The sequence below is a fragment of the Urocampus carinirostris genome, chromosome 19, assembly GCF_059441175.1.
Source record: "Urocampus carinirostris isolate Australia breed hairy pipefish chromosome 19, RoL_Ucar_1.0, whole genome shotgun sequence".
NCBI classification, from domain to species: Eukaryota; Metazoa; Chordata; class Actinopteri; order Syngnathiformes; family Syngnathidae; genus Urocampus; species Urocampus carinirostris.
In genome coordinates, this window is record NC_142367.1 from 22,597,320 (window position 1) to 22,621,761 (window position 24,442).

General features: G+C 39.1%; 1 protein-coding gene across 2 annotated transcripts in view; it reads left to right on the plus strand.

Moving 5' to 3' along the window:
- adprh (ADP-ribosylarginine hydrolase) overlaps positions 1–24,442 on the plus strand; it is a 118,678-nt gene that overhangs the window by 64,016 nt on the left and 30,220 nt on the right. The window lies entirely within an intron of this gene.

A 24,442-nucleotide genomic window follows, 5' to 3' on the forward strand; every position in this document is an offset into this window, starting at 1 on the left:
GGGAAGCAGGTCGCTCCGAACGCGGAAGTGGGACTTCCGTGGCGAGCGATGGCAGTGTCGGGAAGGGGAAAAGCGGGTCAGTAGCCGGGACAGGAGAGCAAAAAACGTGGTCAGGTTAAAAAAACGGGTCGAAGCAAACAGACAGGAGAAAAAACAGGTTGGAGTCAGGGTCGCTTGCCAAGAGTAAACCGAGGTTCGCAGACGGACTGACAACACGTGACAGACAGGAGTGGGTTTAAATAGGGACAGGGAGCCAATCAAAGTCCGAGGCCGTTTGCGCCAAAGGAACGGGCATAGGTGCATCACATCGGTAACCATGACAAAAATATCCCAGTTTTATATAAAAAGTTTACCACTCTCTATTCCAGTGGTTCTCAATTGGTCTGACTTGAGGTCCCACCATTCCACTGTGCTAACCAAATCAAGAAAAAAATCCACTTCTCAAATGCATTGAATGAACGGATTGCGGAGTTTGAACCAGAGATGGTAGAATATATTCATATAAAAAAGACCAGCAAAACGACTTCAAGTAACAATATTCCCTTTAAAGTTCAAATAGCTGCATTTTTAATGACATCCAAAACACTTCATTTCAGTAGCCTTTCTCTTCAATATAATATAATCCATCCATCTATTCATTTTCTGCACCGCTTTTCCTCAGTAAGGTCACGAGGGGTTGCTGGAGCCCATCCCAGCTATCTTCAGGCAGTGGGCAGGGGACACTGTGAACTGCTTGCCGGCCAGTTGCAGGGATAATAAAATCCATATCTCATATATTCTCTGCTGTGTCTGCTCTCAACATGTGTAAATAAACATTATCGGTGTTTTTCTCGACTAAGCCTCAGCTGTGTGTGACCCAATGGTCCTAACTGGTTCAAAATGGATCATGTCTGTAACAGTGCTTTTAAATAGTAAGGTGCCAAACAAGGACAAGTCATAGCAACCTAGCGGGTCACTTTAAGTCTAAGGGCTGGGGTGTCAAACTCATTTAACCCGTGGTTCCCCGGAGCTAGGGTCTGGGTGAGGTAGGGCCGAAGCAGATTTTCCACAAAAAGTTCAGATAAAGACCTGTTTCTGAATAGCATTTTTTTTTCTAATTCCCTGGACAAAAGATCTGAAGATTGAAAAAAATAATAATAAAAAGACTCATCAATCTGTAATAAATGAATCCATAATAGATAGATAGATAGATATACTTTATTCATCCCCGTAGGAAAATTCACACTTCCAGCAGTCTACCCTGTTGTTTATTAACAGATTAACCTGATGCCCTAGGGGTGCTTGTAGCGGAGTGGATGACGTCACACGCTAGTCCAAAAGTTCGACATCCCTGCGGCAGATGGAAATCTTTTCTTTGTGTCCAGGGATACACCACCTCGTGTTAGTAAGTCCGCCCCCTCTCCGATTCCCGCAGGCTTTCGTGTCTCTGTATAGCGGCGCTGAAGCCGGATAGCTCCGGGTAGCTCCGGGTGGCTACACGTTAGCGTCCGGGGTGCTAAACGTGAGCCACGTTTCCGCAAAACACAGCAACTGTGCGCTTCGATGTTTTCCACCAGCACTCGTTGGTCTTATTTGGTAGTGAGTTCACATTTACCATGAATACGGATGGTACCGAAGACTTATAACGCCGCTAGTCGCTTAGCTAGGGCTGCACTTAAAGGGACAGTTTGTTTTAATCACTGCCTCCTATAGGTGAAAATGTCTCTCATTAAAAAGGATGTTGATTTAAATAATTAGGAGAAAAATAGATAAACAATCATAAAGATTTCCATTTTTTTAAAATACTGGTAAATTGAGGTATTAGCATTTATTTGTTAAAACATGAGCCTCATGTCCAGGCAGCTAACATATTTGTCTTACATCTTGCTGCTGATGTGAACCCTCCTAAAAAAACACGAAATATGGCGAAAGGCTGGGCAAAGAAATCCAAGAAAAAAGTTATTTTAATGCTCACTTTGAGTCTTTTTAAAACTCATTTTAGGCTGCTCAACAGAATACTAAAACATGTTGTGGTCAAATAATACACACTGGCCTCAAACTATCATCTGGAGGGCCTCAAATGGCCCCGGGCTGTGAGTTTGAGACCACTGTCTAAGGGTCTTTTCTGAGCATCATTTTGCCAAGACAAAGGACTGCTGAAAGCAGGTCCGCGACCCACTATTGGGTCCCGACCCACCGGTTGAGAAACAATGCTCTAAACCACATATTTCAAAGTCGAGGCCTGCGGGGCACATTCGTCTCGATTCATTGGAGTACCATACACCAGGAATTTATCAGTACTTATTTACTGTACTGTTTTTTTTAAAACAAATTATTCTTTTTTTACCACTAGGAGGCGCTAAATCATACACCCCTAAAGTCAAAATAGCATTCAATCTTTGTGAATTTTAAAATGCACTTTTTTCTCAAATATTTAAAGGTGGAGTGCTTCGTTTGAGATGTCCTTCAACAAGTTGAAAGTGCAATATTTTCTCTATTAAGTACGTGTTAACAATGCCTGACTGAGTTCGAAGAGTCTTTGAATTGCTTTCCCACTGCGCCTATCTGCTTTTATCTTTTATCAAAGCTGTTCCGGGACGCAAAACACATTAGGAAGCACGAAAGAGGGAAGTATAGTGATGTCATGCTCATCATTGCAGTTTTTTGTTAGTGTAGCTTGAAAATGGTAAAAGTAACTAGAGGTCTGTTTCGTATACAGTCCAAATGGCAACCCAAACCCCAAATAAACTGCCTGTGGCTGCGTTCATAACTGTAAACCAGAAGATGGCGACAAAGAGTAACAAAGTTCCAAATTCGGGACAACACCCTTATTATATACTTTTATAAGGACAGTTTCATATTCACTAACCCCCGAAATGTCTGTTCAAACCGCTACTGAGAAGTATGAGAGCTCAATGATCTAGGCTAAATCTATCACCCTTAAATGTAACCCCAAGCACTAAGACTGACACAACCCCGAAATCAAATATTACCCATTAAAATGAAGCGACTGCAAACCGATAAATCTTCAATTAACTGTAACTTCAGCTTGAGATCTCTTGACCCGTTATAGGCAGTGTTCCCTCTAAGCTGCGCGCGTGCGCAATTTCGCACATTCTCAGCGCACAAGAAAATCTAGCCAGCGCATAAAAATGAGGGCTCAAAATTACTAATTAAGACGCGACTTAAGTCAAAGTTACAGTGCATAAAGGTAAAAATACACGGGTTCCCCTGACGTTGTGTCCGGAATGCGGTATTTTGAATGAGTAAAGTTAGTAGAGTTTGTCGAGAACCGGCTTCTTCGGCTCAGCTCACTAAAAGGAACCGGCTCTTTCGGGTCCTAAACAGCTCTTCAGGTTGTTTTTGCTTCTTTAATCCCAACATGACCAAATATTATGTAAACTTATGCACAAAATGACTCAAAGGAAGGGGGGAATAGAACAAAAAAGAAAAAAATACCAAAATGAAAAAGTAGTGAAAAGCTGAGAAAAAAACAAACAAAAGGAAGAGAAAAAAAAGAACGAAAAATTTAGAAAAAAGCCAGAAAAAAAGAAAAGAAAGAAATGTAGGAAAAAAGTAAATAGAGAACAAAAAGAAAAAAGTAACAGCTCTGAAAAAAATAAACACAATGAGATTTTTTTAAAGGAATTTAAATAAAAGTAGAAAAAAAACATGGAAAAAAAGAAGAAAAAGTTTGTGTTGCATTCAAATAATTTCCAATTATATCATGTGAATCTTGTTGCCAACATTGTACTTCCACTCAAAAATGTGATTAAGTACAGTTCTGTATCTTACAACCGACTCAATAAGCCCCCAAAAATGTTAATATTACGCGACAAAATATGTCAGGAAATAAAAAGAAATGGATATCTTGTGAAAGAATTGTAAGAACAAATGACATTTGTAGGCCGTACAACCTTTGCAATAGTACATGAGTCAATTCGTTCAAAAGAGAAAAATAATTTTGCATTGCCAGAAACTCAGGAAAATGTAACTTGATGTCAAGTTTTGGACATGTTTGATTATGGTTGCTCACTGTTGTTTCAAGCGTTGCTCACCGACTTTGTGAAAATTACAGGGAACATTGGTTGTAGGGTCACCTGGTATTTTTTGTTGGGATCTTGCAGTCCTCCGTCCACTAGATGGCGCCCAATCTGTTTGTAACAGGTGTGTCCAATCACTTTTCACGTGTGCGTAATTAGCCCCGCGCTTCACAAGGACATTTTGGACAGCACTCCCAAGTGCGGTGATTTTCATTTTGCACCTTTGTTTTCCACCATCCTGCTTTCTGGGGGGTGTATTTTGGTTTAGACAGTTTTAGGGTCATTTTGACCATTTGTTGGTTAATTTATTGATCTTGTTTTTAAGTGCCATTTGTTAAAGAATTTTGCATTGCTTCCTGCTTTTGTGTCCACCCCAAATCACAACAATTTTAACATGAATGCCTAAAAAGGTGCAACCAAAGTAAAACTGAAGCTGTACTTGAACCAATTGGAGTATCAGCATAGCTTTGTTTGTTTATTGAAGGTAGCACTTTGACGTTTTCTCCATTACAGTTAACATATGTTTAGGTACTGCAGAAAGAAAAACAGATGGTATGTCTGCCTATTTTTCTCTCCAAAAATCTTATTGGAAAAGTCATTCCTGTCAAGCTCCAGGGCTCCATGCCCTTACAAACTGTCGTATTTTCCCTTGCAAAAATACAAAATAACCTTACACCTTATTTATTTATGTAGTTTAACATGTTATATTGTACATGCTCGACACGAATGAGGTTTATTTTGAAAGAAAGTTCAAAAATTAAGTAGTTTGGACGTTCACTGTAGAAGGAAAAAATACACACAAATAGAATTAAGTAGAATAATACATTTTCTTATTCAAATTATGAATTCATTTTCTGCATTGAATTATTGTTGGTAATATACTGATTAAAGGGATAACCACAAAACTCTCCTTTTTATGCTTTTTTTTCTTAACTTCTTTATACAACATAATAATTCGTAATTTAGTGCATCAAAGCAAGTGAACCGTTCGAGAGCCGGCTCTCTTTAATGAGTTGAGCCGAAAAAGCCGGTTCTCTAAAAAGAGACGGACTTCCTTTCACTACTCAACTACCACATGAAATCGCATGTTGAATGATGCTTGATGGGAAATCCCCAAGCGGCAGACGCATGCGCACAGTAGCATTAAACCGCTCGCTTAGTTTGCAACGAAAAAAAACCATACCGAGATAGAGGCTACCGCGGCCAACTCGTTTGACTTGATTGATTTGCCGTTTGGTGATAGTCGGTGTATACCGGATGGTACCCATCATTGATAAATTTGCGTTTTCCCATACAGATTTTCTTGTACGTCGTACGTCTCGAAATGCATAATAAACGTACTTTGTACGGCAAAAACGTACAGGTTGACAGGTATGAAAATTGATGTAGCAGGGTGGTTGGACTGAATACACAACAAGATTACAGTCCAAAGGCTTTCCCAGCTCCACTTTCTAGTTTTCCTTAGGAGAGCTCATCCAAACTCTAACCGAGATTGATACGAACCTAGCCTCAAACCCTTAACCCTCAAACCTTGATTTCTAACTCATCCAGCTGTCCGTTTTCGACGAATTCTCCCATCTTCGGGACTACCTCCGAGCTGAAGTCGGGAACAAAAGCAGCCGGTGATCTCGTGCCGTGTCAGATGTGATACTCGGCTCATAAACTCCGGGGGGAGGTCACCGATCCCAGCTAGGTCATCCTGGTGCAGAGTTGCACATGTGTACAGCTGTCTTAGCGGATAAGTTCATCAGAAAGATCCGTGGGCGGAGCGGCCAAAGAACCGGAGGCGACGTTGAAGGAGATCAACGGCGAGGGCACGGAGCTCGCCGGGCCTGGCGGAAGCATTCGAGACACCGGCTGACGAGAATCTCTGCGAGTGTCACAGTGTTCATTTTACCTGTGAAAAGTGATGGGTCAAAAATCTATGGGTCCCAACAGAGATCTATGGGTCCCCAAAATGTAGTGTAATCGAGGTTGACATTGTAAATCGGCGACAAATATATAATATAAATCTATATTTTCATTCAATTTTAATCATCACAGTTAATTGATAATACAAAGCAGTTATCACTTCAGAAAAATATTGTACATTATACAAAATAATATTGCTGAAATATTAGTCTATATATTCGTGCAGTTTTAATCATCATAGTTAATTGGTAATACAAAGCAAGTTATCACTTCAGATTTTCCTATTCATATATGCTTCGTGGTTTGCTGTCCCGCCACAGTTGTAATGCCTTCTCAAGGTCCGATCCATTATCATCTTCCTCATAGTGTCACCAGGAATATAATTGAGTCCGTTTTGGCAGAAAAGTCCTCGCTAGGAGTATTCTTTTGTTTGTTTTCTTTCGTCGAATCGTTGGCTCCAACACACGTGTTTTCCTTGCCTTCGCGATCTTCCGAAGAATTTCCCCGCCGTTTTTTCGTGCCGAATTATTGCCGTTGTTATCACTTTCTGTATTTAGTTTCAACACTGAAGAAATTACTAATTTTGTGTTGATTTCCACCTAATACAAACTTTTTTCGGAGGCATACTTAGCTTTCACCTTCCCTCGACGACAACCACCACAACAATGACGTAATCTCGAAACAACGAGATGTCGTTTGCCGAGATAGGCGTGCAGACGAAAACTCGAACCGCAAAACCAAAACAACAATGGCGGATCTGCCTGACCAAAAGTTTGGAGTGCGGTAAATCTTTGTTTAAAAAAAATGTAATCGGGTAAAAATGACAATTTTGTGTCAAAAAAGTTGCGTCCCGGGGACGCACGTTTATTTGACACGATGCGTCCCCAGCAAAAATGATGCGTCTACGACGCAGGGATGTGGGCAAACGAGAACACTGCTGTTATCAGGTCAACTTTTTTTAGTGGTCTCCGTAGATTTGGAGGGAGGGTAGGCACTGCTGCTTGGTAAATTCAATACATTCCTTTTCCAGCCACTTCTCCTCTCGACGCTCACAGAGGTGTTGGAACCTGTCCCGCATGACTTTAGGCCAAGTGTGTCAAACTCATTTTAACTCGGGGGGCCACACTATAGAACAAACAATCTGTCGGGGGCCGGACTAGTAGATTAAAGAGAAAGAAAAAGAGATGAAGAAATAAGAGAAAGAGGGCGGGAAAAGGGGAGAGGGCAGGACAAAGAAAGAAAAAGAGAAAGAGGGAGAGAGCGTGAGAAACAAAAGATAAAAAGTCGTGAGAGAGGGGGAAAAGAAAGGGAGAGGAAGAAAGAAAACCAAAGAGAAATAGAAAGACAGAAGGAGGGAAAAGAAAGCACAAAGGGTATGAAGAGAGAAAGAGAAAAGGAAAAAAAGGAAGTTAGAGCAAAAGAGGTTAAAAGACACAGAGAGAGAAAGAGACAAAGAGCAACAAAGGAAGAGAAAAAGAGAGTGAAAGAGACAGAGACAGAGTGGGAGAAAAGGGGTGGAAAAGAGAGAGAGTGAGAGAGAGAAATAAATACAAGTACAGTGTCTTTGTGAGAGGCACCTGGCTTTGGCAACATCAAGTTGACATATTTCAACCTGCAGCTTGTTTTTCTCCTGCGCTTCTCTGAGTGTTGTCTCGCGGGCCGGATTCAATCCCTTAGCGGGCCTGATCTGGCCCGCGGGACGCCTGTCTGACACCTGTGCTTTAGGCAGTGGAAACACCTTGGACTGCTTGCCTGCCAATTGCACAGCAACAGACAACCATTCACTCACACTCTCATTCACAGCGAAAAGATTCAGACTCGTCAATTGACCTGGAGTACTCAGCTAAAACCTACTTATGCACGGCGAGGGCATGCAAACTGCACACAGAAGGTTGGTAGCTAGAATTACTCTTTGTGCCACCCAAACTATTTTTCCCCAGTGATTTATGTTCTAGTTTTAGTATCGTCACAGACACATTGCTACCCGTCAATCTGTAAAGCAAGATGGCGCTTTAAACCGAAAAACAGCAACCAGATGATGAAGGCGCTGTATCTGAGTAAGATCAGAAGGCTTCTGTACTGGTAACTATGGAAACCAATACAGTGATATCTCTACTTATGAAAGTTTCAGACCACGAAGTACCTGAACAGGAAAATAATGCCTCTTGTTACAAAGGTGTTTCAGGGTACTAAGTCAAAAATACAGTACAGTACACGCTGCTTTTAGCCGCTCCCAGAGTTACTCGAACTTAAACAAACTGGCTATCGCTTTAAATCTGCCTGGCAACCGCTTGCTCCTAGCATGCTCTTCGTGTCCCTGCCACAGTTCCGAGTTCAGAAACGAGGAGGCGGAGGGGTTCCGGTAAGATGTCGGGGAGGGGGACGCAGCCATTATCCAATCAGCCAAAATTAAAGACATCTTCGCAAAATTCTATGAAGTCTTGGAATTTGTAGAAAGGAATCACCCGGAATAAGCATTGACAAGCGCATTACTGACGGATTGTGAAAAGTCGGCAAAAGCAGACGTCATTGGATCAGTTTTTTAAGAAACGCGAGGCATAAAGGTTAAAGAATATTTTTATGGTAATCTAATTTTAACATGTTTTCGTTTCATGTCCTGATGCTCTTTTATGATTTATTACAAAAATATACTGTACTTTTGCGCTTCTTGGATTGGATTAACACATTTACATTCAAAACGCGTCCCTACTTACGAAGTATTCAGGCTATGAAGCCCCAGAACGGATTAAATCTGTAATTTCATGTGAGGGAGCATCAGCCTGAGTAGAAATGGGTGCTGCCAGGCTGCAAGTGGCGCCCCTACAACCCCTGGCGTATAAGGGATCCGAGAACCGAGTCTCCCAAAAAGACACCACACTACATCCTCACGTTTTTTTAGTCCAGGGATATTCTCATACTTTCTTCTTTTCTCCCCACGTCCATGATCTTTTGCTTTAAAGCGTGTTTGTACTAACATTTGATCGCGTTTATTTAAGCCTTACTTAAAGACAAACTAACTAACCCAGAACTAATCTTGTGACCCCAATTAAAAGCCATGTAGCCAGAATGCATCTTCATTCATTTGCACCTCATGTAGACATTCACAGAGTCACTCAGGTTGTGTTTAATTAAGCTTGAATGGAGTCTTGAAAATAAAATACAGTTTCCTTGTTAATCCTCCCAGTTAGCCATTTAATTCTTTGTTAATATGCACTCTTATCATCTTCTGGTCTTTTGTTTTATACCAGGAGTCTCAAACTCGCGGCCAATTGCAGCCCCCAGGATGATTGTTTGAGGTACCCGGCTTAATATGAAAGTTAAATGGACAGTGTGTATTATTTTCCCGCTGTATTCTGTCAAGTCACCGAAAACGAGTGCTAAAAGCAGAACGGAAGGAGGCAAAATACAGACTCAAAGTGACTGAAATGCAGCTAATTACTTTTGAAAAGAAGAGGAAAAAAAAGAAAAGGATAAAGGACAAAAAAGACAAGAGAAAAATGACAAACTAAATCAAACAAAAAGTGAAACTCAAGAATAAAGGAGAATGAATGAAAAAATAAAAATAGGTGGGAACATGAAAAGAGAGTAAATTGCATTTTTTTCCCATTTTTGTCTTTTTTCTTTTCTTTTTCTCCGTTTTACCTTTTTGCTCTCTTTTCCTCTGCTTTTCTTTTTATTTTACGTTTTTTGCCCCTTTTTAATACTTTTTACCTAGTTTTATCAATTTAAAAAAATCAATCTTTTTTCGTAGAGAGGCTAGGTTAAAAAAATGGAAGAAAGAGGCTGCTTTTTGCTCACTTTCAGTCTTCCTTTGACTCAATTATGTTGCACTACACATGACAGCGACATCTAGTGGACAAATATAAAACACTGTTGCTTCAGAACATTGGATGTTTTTATCAGTGCTGTTTTCCTCGAAAACCCCATTTGGGCTTAACTTCACCCGGATCCTTGCTTCAGAGGCCCCCAACTGACCCCTGTTTTATACCCTCAAATCCAATTTTGATAACAAGATGAGAACATGACTAAAAAGTACTTTAGAGGTCAGGTTTTTTTTTCTTTAATCAATATGTATTATAATTTACAGGGTCGGTTTGGCAGGAAACGATTTTTTAATGGCGCAATTTGGCAGCCGAGATCATTTCAAAGATGTATCCGTGTTTTTCCCGTCTTCTAATTGTGTGGCTAATTGTCATTAGCTCGCCACTCTCTCAGATTGCGAGTGCGGGATCCATCAAGTGTCGAAAAGCATTTCTTGACGCGCTCAGTTGTAAAATTGCGACCTAGTATGTTACGGAGTCATTAGTATATAATTAAAACATCAGTTGATATTTTAAAAGAGCAATTTTCCATGCTTCTGCTAGCTTATATGCTAAAATAGCATCAAAGTCGCCATGTGTAATGTAGAGATGTTGAATAGTGCTACCTACAAGCATGCATTCTTAGTTCTCTAAAATTGGTGCTACTCTGTGACAATAGTTGTGAAAATCGTCTTGGATGTTACCCAACACAGTTTTATACTGCCCCCAGTGGCCAATTCACAAATACCAGTAGGAGTCTCGATGTACAGTAGTATAGAACATTGTTCTGAACTGGTCTGAATTTGGAATCCACCATTTCATCCTAATGAAAACTAGCGACCCAAATCAAGAACATAAGCGACCCCATTAAACTTCTTTAAAAAAAAAAAAAAAAATCGAAATTATAACAGAGTGTATATAATATAATATATAATATAATAATTAATATATATATATAACAGAGTGTTAACAGAGTGAACATATATGATTATTAAATTATTTGTGACACATTTTTATGGGCGTTGAAAGGAAATAAAACAAACAAAATTACAATAAAACGAGATGTCGTCCCTCTCAAACGCACCGATTGACTGATCAGGTCTTAGAGTTCAGTCAGGGCGTTATCGCCATCTACTGTTAAGGAGTGTGATTGACCCTCCATTTTTTTCTTCTTAGCGTGATTTTGCCAAGGCGAAGGCCAGCGACCATTTTAAGTAATTTTGCAAAAAAATGGTAGATTTGACACTGGACTATAATTACATAGGTTTCCCGGGTCTAGGTTAGGTTGCTTGAGCACGGGTTTAATACTAGCAGACTTAAAGACTACCGGAACAGTACCCGAGTAGAGCGATACATCAATAATATTTAAAACTGAAGGTCCTAAGATCCCAAACAGATCTTTCACCGGTGATGCCAGAAACTGGTCAAGTAGGCAAGTAGTTCGTTTAGCCCTACTGACCATCAGTGTTAAAAAAATAATTAAAAATATATTTAAATTGAGTAAAAAAATCATACCAATGTTAATTAACTTTTTAACTGCTATTTAATTCGATTTTATCTGTATAATTTACTTTTTTTTCTTTTAAGTTGTAAACCCATTTTATATAAAATGTGCTCATTTTATTGTATACAATATTCTTTTTAATGTTGTTTTTTTCTAGAAACATAAGCTAATATATATATATATATATATATATATATACACACACACTTAAGGAACTGTGTGTTTTATTAACGCCTCCCTCTGGTAAGAAAAAAACCTTGGTCGTTTATTAAAATAGTAAGAAAAAAATTACATTAACTTTTAACTACATTTTTTAAAGTACGTGGTGGTAAAAATAAATAAAAAGCCTTTCGGTCACTTTGGGTCTTCCTAGTTTATATTCCTACTTTTGCTTTTTATCACTCATTTTTGGTTGCATTACACTGCACCATACAGCGACATAGAACAGAACAGAACGCAATGGGAGAGAACAGAATGCAATAGCACAGAATAGAAATGAACATACTGAATTAGAATGTGACAGGATAGAATAGAAGGGAATAGAATATGAACGTATAGGAGAGGACAGAACATAATGCAATAAAATAGAATAGGACAGAATAGTATAGGACAGAACCTAATGAAATAGAATGCAAGAGGACAGGATAGAATATAATAGGACCGGAAAAGACAGAACATAATGAAATAGAATGCAATAAAAGAGAATAGGACAGAAAGTAATGAAATACAATCCAATAGGACAGGATAGAATAAAATAGGATAGGACCGGAAAGGAGAGGACAGACCTTAATATAATAGAATGCATTAGAAGAGAAGAGAAAAGAATAGGAAAGAATAGAATAGGACAGAACGTAATATAATACAACACAATAGGGCAGAATTAAATACAATAGAATATGACAGGACAGGATAGAATACAATAGGACAGGACAGGATAGAATACAATAGAATGGGACAGGACAGAATCGATTACAATAAAATAGGATAGGACAGGCTAGAATACAATAGAACAGGTCAGAACATAATGGAATGGAATAGAATAGAACAGGACAGGACAGAATAGAATACCACAGCACAGGACATAATAAAATAGAATAAATTGTCATTGTAACATGTAAAATGCACAACAAAAAAGTGCCATTTTGATATGGTGCAAGGACATTTCCAAGATAAAAACAGTTTTCAATAATAAATCCAGGGTAGTAGTATTAAAATATATAATATTAAATCCTTCCATTTTCTGCACCGCGTATCCTCACTAAGATCACGGGGAAGTCATATTAAATAAAACAAAAATAAAGAACTAAATCATCCTTTGTTATTATTGCATGTTCTCTGTGCTCAAATAATACTCTCAGTCCCTTTGAAATATTTTGCTTGAAATTGTATTCTAAAACAAAGTCAATATGTGTTTTGTTGGGTATATAAAGAGAAATTGTAGTGATTTTGCAATGCTTGTACTTCTCGGGGGGCCTTCAAGTACCCCCCTTCTGTCAACCACGAGTGGAGAATGAAAATCTGGCATCTCTCTTCATTTCAGGAGGAAATATTGCTCGCTCTTTGCTGTCAAATGTCTCTTTTATGGGAGAGTCGGCATCTTCTCTAGCTCCGTGCTGAGTAACAGTTCCTTCCTCCATATAATTAAGCTTAAAGCTTTCCTGAGTCTCTGTCCATGAAAGACGAGTGGAAACATGCTATTTGTCCCCGCATACACCAATTAGTGTCTTTGAGAACTCCTTGATGCCCTGTAATAGCATCTCTTGCTTGACAATGTCACTAAAACAGAAATATGCTTTTATTTTTATTTTGGTTTTAGATACATAGTGCCTTGCAAAAGTGTTTTTCCCCCTTTTTAAACCTATTGCCATGTATCAGAATTCAAACTTGGAGATCAAAGACTTCACATATTTTTTAAGAATCCGCAACCTGTGAGACGCGATTGGGAAAAGAAACCAAATGTGTCCAACATTTTATATTGTGCTAACAAAAAAAAAACTGAAGATTAAACATTACAAAAACATACGACACCTCTGTGTCATAACCTGCTTTTGCTGTGATCAAAGTTTTGCACATCTTGAAACAGAAATATCAGAACATGAACCTGCGCCACGTTCTCAGGTCTCGTGCAGAATCAAACAGATTTCCTGCCAGAATCTCCCTGTATTTGGCTCCATTTTTTCGTCAATTCAAACGATATTTCCTGTCCCCTCTGAAGAAAAGCAACCCCAGAGCATGATGCTGCCACATCCATGTTTGACAGTGGGGATGGTGTTTTCAGGGTGATGTGCAGTGTTACTTTTACACCAAATGACATTCTTTGCATCCAGCCCAAAATGTTTAATCTTGGTCTCATCTGACCACAGCACCTTGTTCCACATGTTGTCTGTGTCTCTGATGTGACTTCACAGTCCTTTTTAAGGTAATCTTTCAGAAAGGGCTTTCTTCTTGTCACTCTCCAAGGGCAGACTTATGCAGAGTATTACTAGTAGTTGTCGTATGCCCGGATTATCCCACCTCAGCTGTATCAGCCTGCATGCAGGTCATCCATTGTGACCATGGTTCTCTTGGTTGCTTTTCTGATTAGTTTTCTCCTTGTTTGGGCCGAAAGTTAGGGAGAACGGCCAAGTATTGTAGATTTACATTAGTTTTATGCTCTCTCCATGTTTATTTTATTTTTTGCACAGTGCTCTGGGAGATGTGTGAATGTTACAAAATCTTGTATCTCATTCCTGCTTTGAACTTTTTCATAACTTCATCCTGGACCTGCCTGATGTGTTCTTTGGTCTTCATACAGCTGCCTTTTCTCCGGTGCCTCCTTTTTACAGACTTAACGAGACACAGTTTGTAATTGTTAGTCATTTAGGTCAACATTGGCTCATTCGGGAGTCACCAGGGATTGTCTAGAGTCAGTTGGCAGAGCTGAGAACAGGGGGGGAAATAGTTTTTGCGACACCTACGTTTCAATTTTTTTCGTTAAAATGTTGAAATAATTAGTTCCACTTCACGATTGTGTCCTATGTGTCGTCGATTCTTCGAAAATATTTTCAGTTTTTTAGCTTTTAGCCTGAAATGTGGAAAAATGACTAAACGTTCTTGTGGGGCAATACTGTATGTATGCTTCGCGTTCTCCCTTTATCTTCCCTTTTTGCTTTCAGGCACCCCTGCATCCACTTGTTTCTTCCTGCGCTGGCAAGTGAGTGTAAAAGCGCGCATGCGCACACCAAGTCATGTATGTTTGCTCGCATGAAATTGATCTCGTGCCAGGGAAATGCATGACTGCGTTAACATGGCAGCGTAAATGCAAAGCCCTCCAGAGATGACAGAACTTTACTCACACACACATACAGTCATCCGCATCTTCATATTTTCGCCACCCTTATATTTATAACGTTTCTTTGCTGCCTTACCACCGCAGCTCTGCTTTCTTATTCTAACATTTGTTTCTATAAATCTAGATAATAAGCTTTGTATAAATGCACACATTCTTAAAAATGATAAAATTGCAGAAAAAATGCCATGCAATGAGAAGAGAGTTGGGTTTTAACAAATCAATCATTACTTGCAGTGTTCAAATGGTAAATGGTCTGCATTTATATCGGGCTTTTACAAGTCAATGAAGATCTCCCAAAGCGCTTTACAATGTGCTTCACACTTACCCATTCACACACACACACACACACACCAATAGGGAGTCAGCCATGCAAGACGCCAACCTGCTAAGTTATTAAAAATTCAGGATGAACAATACTGTTTTAGACAAATTCCGATACTGACTCTACACAGGTACCAGATATGACAGTTACAGTGTTCATTTGACCTGTGAAAAGTGATGGGTCCCGGGGACTCGCATGCTCAAAAATCTATGGGTCCCCAAAATTTAGTGTTATCCAGGTTGAAATTGTTAATCAGCGACAAATATGTAATATAAATCGATATATTCATTCAGTTTTAATCATCACAGTTTATCGGTGATACAAATCAGTTATCTCTTCAAGATTTTTCAGTTCACAACAATATTGTACATCATACAAAATAATATTGCTGAAATAATTATGTAAATCTATATTTTCATTCAGTTTTAATCATCACAGTTAATTGGTAATACAAAGCAGTTATCGCTTCAGATTTTTCAGTTCACAATATTGTACATTATACAAAATACTGATAATACTGCCACCCACTTAAATATTTTTAGCAGTGAAAGCATGGCCAAGTCTTCTTTTTGATGTCGTATCCGTTCATACTTGCCTCTCTCTTCCTGCAGCAACAGAATTTCCATAGCTAATTTGTGGTTTTCATTGTCGTTGTGCCGATCCAATGTGCTTTTCTGAAAGTTCGTATTGCAAAATGATTTATGCAATCCAGTTTTTTTGTCATGCTGGGTACACGCATCACAGAACATGTAGCCTCCATTATCATCCTCCCCATAGCGTAATCAGGAATATAATTTAGTCCATTTTGGCAGAAAAGTCCTTTTCTTGCTGAGAGTTTTTTTTTTTTTTTATCTTTCGTCGAATCATTAGCTTCAACGCACGTGTTTTCCCTGCCTTCGCGATCTTCCGAAGAATTTCTCCGTTTTTTCGTGCCGGAATTATTGCCGTTGTTATAACTTTCTGCATTATGTTTCGACTTATTACTGACACTGAAGAAATTACCCATTTTGTGTTGATTTTCACCTTAACTCGACGACAAGCACCACAACAATGACGTAATCTCGAAGCAACGAGATCTCGTTGGCCGAGATCGGCGTGCAGACGAAAACTCGAACCGCGAGACCAAAACAACAATGGCGGATCTGCCTGACGAAAAGTTTGGAGTGCGGTAAATCTTTGTTGGAAAAAAAAAGTAATCGAGTAATAATGACAATTTTGTGTCAAAAAAGTTGCGTCCCGGGGACGCACGTTGATTCGACACTATGTCCCAAGCAAAAATGATGCGTTTAGGACGCAGGGACGCGTGCAAACGAGAACACTGCAGTTAGTACATATAACCCCCTCCCCCTCGGTGCCCCTGCAAAAGAAATCCTAATTTTAAAGAAATTAAAATTAAAATTTGAATCCCGATGAAAAAAATGTTACTTTATATTGAAATTAATGACAACATAGACTTATTTCTTTCTTACTTCCAGTTCGTAAATGTAAAACGACTTCTAGAGCTTAACACATATTGTCCGTCATCGCGAGTACCGACACCTTAAAGGGACAGTGTGTATTATCTAACTCCTCGTAGTGCGGGGGTCAGCAACAGGCGGCTCTGGAGCTGCATGCGTCTCTTTGGACTCCCCGCTTTTTCAAAAATGTTTGATAATGGAAAATGAAATGGTTACTGTAAGAAGACCATGACACAAACATTCTTAAGGTTTTCCAATGAGAAGTTTGTGTTGCTGTCCTTATAAGCCTTATTTTACATAAGCCTACTCTAAAGGGAGCTAACAGGTACCCAAAAACCTCAAAAAGGCTGGGTGAGGAAATGAGAAGTAAAATGGTGCGTTATGGTCACTGTAGTTTGTATTGTTCCTTCTGCTTTTTAGCACTTGCTTTAGGAAATCTAGTGGTCAGATAATACACACTGTCCCTTTAAAAATGCTCTTATATCACACTGACCGGTACTTGCCCATCACCTATAAAATTAATTCATCATAGAGAAGTAGAAATTAAACATACAGCCAGATGGGGAATCAATCTACAAGTATCTTTAAAAAGCACATTTAAATGATAGCTCATGTATTTATGGTTATTACTAAAAACAATATTGTTTTTTTTTTTGTCTAGTGAAGGAGGTTCATACCCCTAGGAGGCTCTAAATCTGTGGTCGGAAATCTTTGACTCAAAGAGCCATAAAAGTAAAATGGTATTTTTGTTGTTTTTTGGGGAGTGAGAGAGCCGTACTATATATTTTAATACAAAATTCAATAAAACTGCCAAACCCGTGCTCCAGATAAAAGCGAATTCTTGAGCGCATTTTATTTTAATGTGGGACGTTTGATCAGATTTATGGAATAAGAATAATGCCAGAGCCTGTGTCCAATATTCATATTAATATACCATTTAAAATTTGCCTCCCTCCTGAATTTACTTTAGAGTGTCGAGGCTCATTTGACCGTCATTTTTTCATTAATATTGGTTTCAAGGTGAATGGAAAGTGCTTTTGTAAAAACGTCACAAAATACTGCAAACAAGGATACTGACGTATTAAGAGTCAGTGCAGACGGCGCTGGGCAAGAGAGAGAAGGGAGTGTTTTTTTTTTTTTTCCGAACATTGCATTATTCCAAACGACAATACAAAGCCATCAAGTTTAAGAGAACAGAATGTGCTGTAGTAATACAGAGAAAAAGAAAGTAAACAAATACCGTAAATTCCGGACTATAGAGCGCACCCGATTATAAGCCGCACCCACCACATTTCGTGACGAAAATCGATTTTGTACATCCACAAGCCGCACCTGTATATTAGCCGCATGCGCCCACATTGAGAAAATGCAACACAAACACAAAATTAACCCATACCCGACTCAGACCAAAAATCACAGCCGCCAAAGCGAACGGAAAATGATACCGGTACTTAAAGTTTGATGCAGACCTGCAGAGTCCGGGTGCCCGTTGAAAGTAATCCAAGGAAAAAGGGTGGGAAAAATATATATCCACTATTGTCGGCCGTGTCCACAAACACGTCTCACCTTTACTCCACTTCTCGTCAGCCCGCGTTTGCCCCGCCCCTTCTTTCTCATTTGCTCGTGCAAAACATATCAGAATAAGTTTCTAAAATAAATACATTACAAAAATATACAGTTGAAAATAGAAATTATACATGGTTACACATATTTACAAAGAAAGACGGTACACCGAGAGAGTTTTCAAAGCTTTAATAATAATATTATAACTTTCATCCCAAACCGTGCCTGTGGAGGGTAGCAAAACGCTACTAGAAAAGCGCTACTAGCAACACGCTCGCGATGCAGTGAATGGGTCTGTTAAAAAAAAACATACCGTACATGTAGAAACCACGGTAAACCGTCCTCATCTTCCTCCTTATAACTGACGTCATCAAAGTCGTCTTCCTTCAGTATGGGAAAGAGACTGTGTCATATAGATGTCGTCCCACGCTCCCTTATTCAAAAACACGCTAGCAACACGCTCGCAAAGTAAAGTTTTCGTGCAGTAGCTCTGTTTCCTTTATCGGACTGCTCGATTGCGTTTAGCTTGAAAGTTGCGTCATGTGCCTTTCTTTTTGCAATTTGCAGGATGAGGATATGTCTACGCTAATTTAATTTGTGCACAAGCTAAGAAGTTGCAGTCTTCCTCGGCGGCCGTTAGAAAAATTACATAACTTGGCCGCATCACTGAATAAGCCGCAGGGTTGAAAGTTTGGGGAAAAAGTAGCGGCTTATAGTCCAGAATTTACGGTAATAGAATGACACAAATTTACACTAGCTCAGTTTTTGTGTCTGAGCCAGTTGTACTCATGATAAGAGCCATGTCTGGCTCGCCAGCCATAGTATCCCGACCAGTGATCTAATAATGCACACTGTCTTAAGCTGCCCTCTTGTGGTCATGTTTTGCACATTGAAGGACGCTTCAATAAACAACAGTGGTTTTTCTACTTATAAATTTAATTTGATTTGGAAGTAGCTTCCTAACCTGAAAATGTCAGTAGAAACGCATTTTGTCAATGCGCTAATCCATTCCATGGCCCGCAAAAGTGCAGTATGATATTTTTAATAAATCCTAAACGAGGATCAGAACATGAAACAAATACATGTTAAAATGACATTGCCGCCCAATAAACGTATAATGCTAGGCACATCGTGTAAAAAAATTAAGATAAAGAAAATAATAAAAATATTAATTTACCTTTTTATCTCGCGTTTCTTGAAAAACTGATCCAATGACGTCCACTTTTGCCAATCGGAAATGGGCGGGGCAGATGTAGCGATAGCCCGACTTGTTAACACTTTTTCTGGGTGATTCCTTCCCACAAATTGAGACTTCATGGAATTTTGCTAAATGTCTTTAAATTGGGCTGATTGAATGATGGCCGCGTCTGCCGGAACCCCTCCTCCTCGTCTCTGAACTGTGATGCTGACACCAAGAGAATGCATGCGGACTGTGTTGCCAGGCAGATTTCAAGCAATAGCCAAGTTGTTTACGTTCTGAAACTCTGGAACCGCAGCGTGTACTGTACTGTATTTTCGACTTTGTATCCTGAAGCGCCTTTGTAACTTGAGGTAATATTATAATAAATAACCTGAAGCTTTCGTATTTGAAGACACTCGTAAGTAGAGGTACCACTGTACTGAGTCACAAATTGTGCTATCCGCTATATTCAATTGTCACAGAAATTTGATGGGAACATTCAATATATTAAATAGTTTCACTCTAGGTTGACCTTTAAGAAGATGCCTAATGCCCCTTGGATTCCCATTCATTTTCAATAAACACTCAACAACGCTCCCCTACAATCGGTCACAATTTGCTGACTTTTAATTATCCCCTTGACGTCGAGCGCCACCCGAACGCGATCAAAAAGCCATCGGAAGGCAGATCCCACGCGGCGGCAATTACAGAAAAACTTGTGTTTCAGCCGCAACAGCGGAAACGGGACAATTAATATGATTATTTTCTGCTCGAAGGAGATCAAGGAGGGTAATGTTGGCAAAGCGCTTTGTTGTGCGTCACGGCAAAGGAACAAATTGGTAACGACGGGAAAAAACTGTTCCTCACCTGCGCAAAAAACTCAGAGCAACACATAAACCCCATGTCTTTGCAAGGTTTTACGAAGCATGCAATTAAATGTCTAGATTGATTGTAAACAAACCAAAAAAGTAACAGTTATACTGTGAGGGTATGTTGTAATTCCAAGGTTGACCACTAGATGGCAGCACTGATTTTAGGAAAGAATGACGGCAGGAGATGTATCGGCTCATTATAGGGACATTGTGTATTATTTAGTGCAGGGGTGTCAAACAGGTGGCCCGTGGGCCGGATCAGGCCCGCTAAGGGATTGAATCCGGCCCGCGAGACAAAGCTCAGAGAAGCGCAAGATAAAAACGAGCTGCAGGTTGAAATATGTTGACAAACCCAGGTGCCTCTTACAAATACTGTACTTGTATTTCTCTCTCTCTCTCTCTCTCTCTTTGTCTCTTCCTCTCTTTTTCTCTCACTCTCCATTTCTCTTTCACTCTCTGTCTCTCTTTTTCTCTTTCTTTGTTCATCTTTGTATCTTTCTGTGTGTCGTTTTACCTTCTTTTGCTTTCTCTCTTTTCTCGCTCTCTTGCTTTCCCCTTCCCTCTTTCTCCCCTTCTCTCTTTCTCTTTTCTCTCCTACTCTCTTTCGATTTCTCTTTGGATTTCTTTCTCTCTCTCTCTCATTCTCGCCCCTCTTCTCTTTTTATCTCATTTGTTTTTTACATTCTCTCTTTCTCTCTCCCTTTCTTTGTCACACTCTCGTTCTTTTTCTCACCCTCTCTTTCTCTTATTTCTTTCTCACTTTTTTTCTTTCTCTCCAATCTAATAGTCCGGCCCCCGGGGGAATGTTCATTCTATCGTATGGCCCTTGAGTTCAAATGAGTTTGACACCCCTGATTTAGTGCCTCCTATTTGTCAAAAAACCCTTAATTTCTGAAAAAGAACATTATTTATTCAAATAATGTTGACAATTTTATTTTGTTTAAAAATGACACAATTTTTTTAGCTCATTATAAAGTGACCATTTTTCCGTCTCCTTTATAACTAATATTTTAAATAGAAATATAAAAGGTAAATTGTCTAAAGCAAGTTTCAGCTTATACTCTTCAAATTGCACTTTTCACTGTAAGATTAATATTTTCCACATTACAAAATTCATATTAGCGATTAATTGAAGGGGGGTGGGGGGTTAGATCTTCTGGACTCCATCTTGTGAGACATTTACTCTGTTATGTCTAAAGGGACAGTGTTTAATATTTAGTGCTTTCCAGTGATGAATCAAAAAACAATTCATTATTTAATAACAATGTCGATTTAAATAACAAGAAAAAATACTCAAACTATCATAAAAATGTGCTTTGAGAAATTGGCATTATTTTGAATATCATGAGTCTCACCTAGATGGAGCTGACATAAATGTCCATCATCTTGCTGCTACAGGTACCCAAATTCCATGCAAAAAGAAAAACCAGTACCACAATGAAGGCAAAACTTTAATTTTTTTTTTATTGCTTCCATTTGACTTTGTATAGCGCCGTGAGTGGGTTCAGGTGTAAAAACTAGTGAACTAGTCAATACAATCGTTTAACTTCTTCCTTGTGCTATGTAGCACTTATTTTTGGGTCGCACCAAAGTGTAAAATATCACTAGACATAAATAGTATCTTATGGATTGAATACAAGCTATGAGAAATTTGATGTATGAAATGTCTTCCGTGCAAAGATTTTGCCCGACATGCGAGAGAAAATCAGCATTTCTATTATCTTATTCATCTCATTACTGTATTTTTATGTTAAAGTACTAATCAAATGTGTTTTAATTATTTGGATAATATGTTTTATAGCTATTCAGGTTTTTTTTTAATGCTTTAGGGGGGCTGGGAACGAATTAATTGGTTTTCAGTTATTTTCCATTGGGAAAATTTGCTCAAGATATGAGCAATTTTAGATACAAGCACAATCCAGGGATGAATCCATGTTGTATATAAAGGCATCACTGTTTATCACAAAATTCTTGCACATTTTTAGAATAATTTCTTACCTAAATCTACTCATTGATACAGATATGTTTGCATGTAGTGCTGCTGGGCCGTCACTAAGCAGATGCATTAGTCGACAGGCATTGTGGGAAATTTGACTCATGTGCAGTACATAATACAGTGACATCTAGTGGTCAAATAATACACTGTCCCTTTACAGTGCCTTGCAAAAGTATTGCTGTAAATGCCAAAAGGGCCTTTTTATGGTCATTTTTTAAGAAGGGCCACTCTTCCATAAAGGGCAGATTTATGAGTACGACTAATAGTTGTTTTATGCACAGATTGTATGCCTGCAGGTCGTCCAATGTGATCATAGGCCTCTTGGTTGCTTCCCTGATTAGTTTTCTCCTTGTTTGGGCTGAAAGTTTAGCATGATGGCTAGGTCTTAGTAGGTTTGCAGGGGTTTTATGCTCACACTATTTTGATATTATTGCTTGCACATAACTCCTAGGTTTACTCGGTTTGTCATTGTTAGTCATTTAGGTCGACATTTGATCATTCAAGAGTCATCAGGGAACTTCTGGAGTCAGCTGGATGAGCCGAGAGAACCGCCCCCTATTTTGGCAACACCTACTTTTAATTTTGATATATGATATGTTGAAATAATTTGGTTCCACTTTACGATTGGGTCTCGCATGTTGTTGATTCCCAGAGTGACTCAGTCAAAAATGTAGGTGTCATATTTGACCCCGATTTGTCCTTTCAAACACACGTTAAGAATATTACTAGAACAGCTTTCTTCCATTTTCGCAACATGGCTAAAATTCGCCCAATGCTGTCTCAGTCGGATGCGGAGATTATAATTCACGCATTTATTACCTCCTGTCTCGCTTACCGTAATGCACTACTCTCCGGTCTCCCGAAGTCCAAAATCAAGAGCCTTCAACTGGTACGAAATGCTGCAGCCAGGCTTTTAACTAAGACAAGAAAGTTTGAGCATGTTACCCCGATTTTAGCTAACCTGCATTAGCTCCCTGTTAGCGCAAGATGTAATTTTAAGGTTCTGTTGGTAGTATATAAAATCATGCATGGACTTTTCATGTTTTTTTTAGCTATAAGTTTGAAACCTGTAATGTGCCAATATGACTAAGAGTTATTGGGGATCAATACTTTGGCCAGGCACTGTAAAGAGACTTGAACAGCCCTTTGTTTTATAGTGTGCCTACGGGTGCATTATATTCCTTATAATAAACACTAAATTTCAAGCTAACTCGGAGCAAACCAGACTATTTCCAGCACCGCTGTCGAGCGTAAAGGGCAGCAGTAACAGTCGAGCTGTATAAAAAATGAGCTCTCCAGGTCGTCATTCGTCCGACTTTTGCATTCGCCGCAACCCGGAGAAGAGCCTCCAGCGGGAGCTTTCATGCGCCGCAATCCAGCAGATTATCGCGCCACTCGTATGTTCCGATGAATAATTCGCTTGCCCTTAAAACGCTGAAATGATTCTGCCCCGAATTGAACTGAGAAAATAAGAAGCACAACGGCGATGCTGCGGTGTGTGACCGAATTGGAGAGCACTGTGCATCCTTTTCACAGAGATGAGAGTTGAAGGGGATGGGGGGGGGGAAAAAGCGTGATTCTAGCCACCTATTTCCTGTTTTTACGGCATTTTTTATTATACGGTTTCACAACTGGTGGTTCCGTACCCAAAAGTGGGTCGCCGACCCATTTTCAATGGGTTACAGTCCTTTGCCCTGGCAAAATAATGCTAATAAAAGAGGGTCATTTCAACTCCTTAACAGTAGATGGCGATAGTTCCCTGCAAATGCGAGTTCACACCTAGTAAAAGACTGATAGTTTGTTTAGACATTTTGAGCATGGACAAATGCTGATTCAGCGAAGAATATATGAGCTATTGATTTTATTATCTTGAAGACAAAGCCACTGAAGTGAAGCATTTCGGATTTCCTTAAACATGCAGTTAATTGAGCATTAAAGGGACAGTCTGTAATATTTAATGCCTCCTAGTGGTGCAAAAAAAATTCATTCAATAAGAAAAAACATTGATTTGATACTAGGCAAAAATGCATGCACAATCATACTAATGTTAATTGTTATTAAAAAAATATATAGGTTGAAAAATTTATTTATTTTACACAGTGGAATTCCTATCTAAAGTCGGCGTCAAGTTTGTCTGCCAACTTGCTTCTCCGCTTGTTCTTTGTGGCACTGGTTTTCGCTTGTATTCGACAACAGTGCTATCTAGTGATCAAGTATTACACACTGGGGCTTTAAAGGGAATATTATTCATTCATTTCATATTTGGCATTAAATGTATTGACTAGTTTACTAGTTTTTACACCTGAACCCACTCACGACGCTATACAAAGTCAAATGGGAGCAATGAATAAATAAAAGTTTTGCCTTCATTGTGGTACTGGTTTGAAATGAATAAAAAAAGAATACAAATTGAAAGTTTAGCAATGCAGGACAATAAAATGAGACTACAACAGTTTAAACTCCTAGGCTGGGCCTACTAAAGTT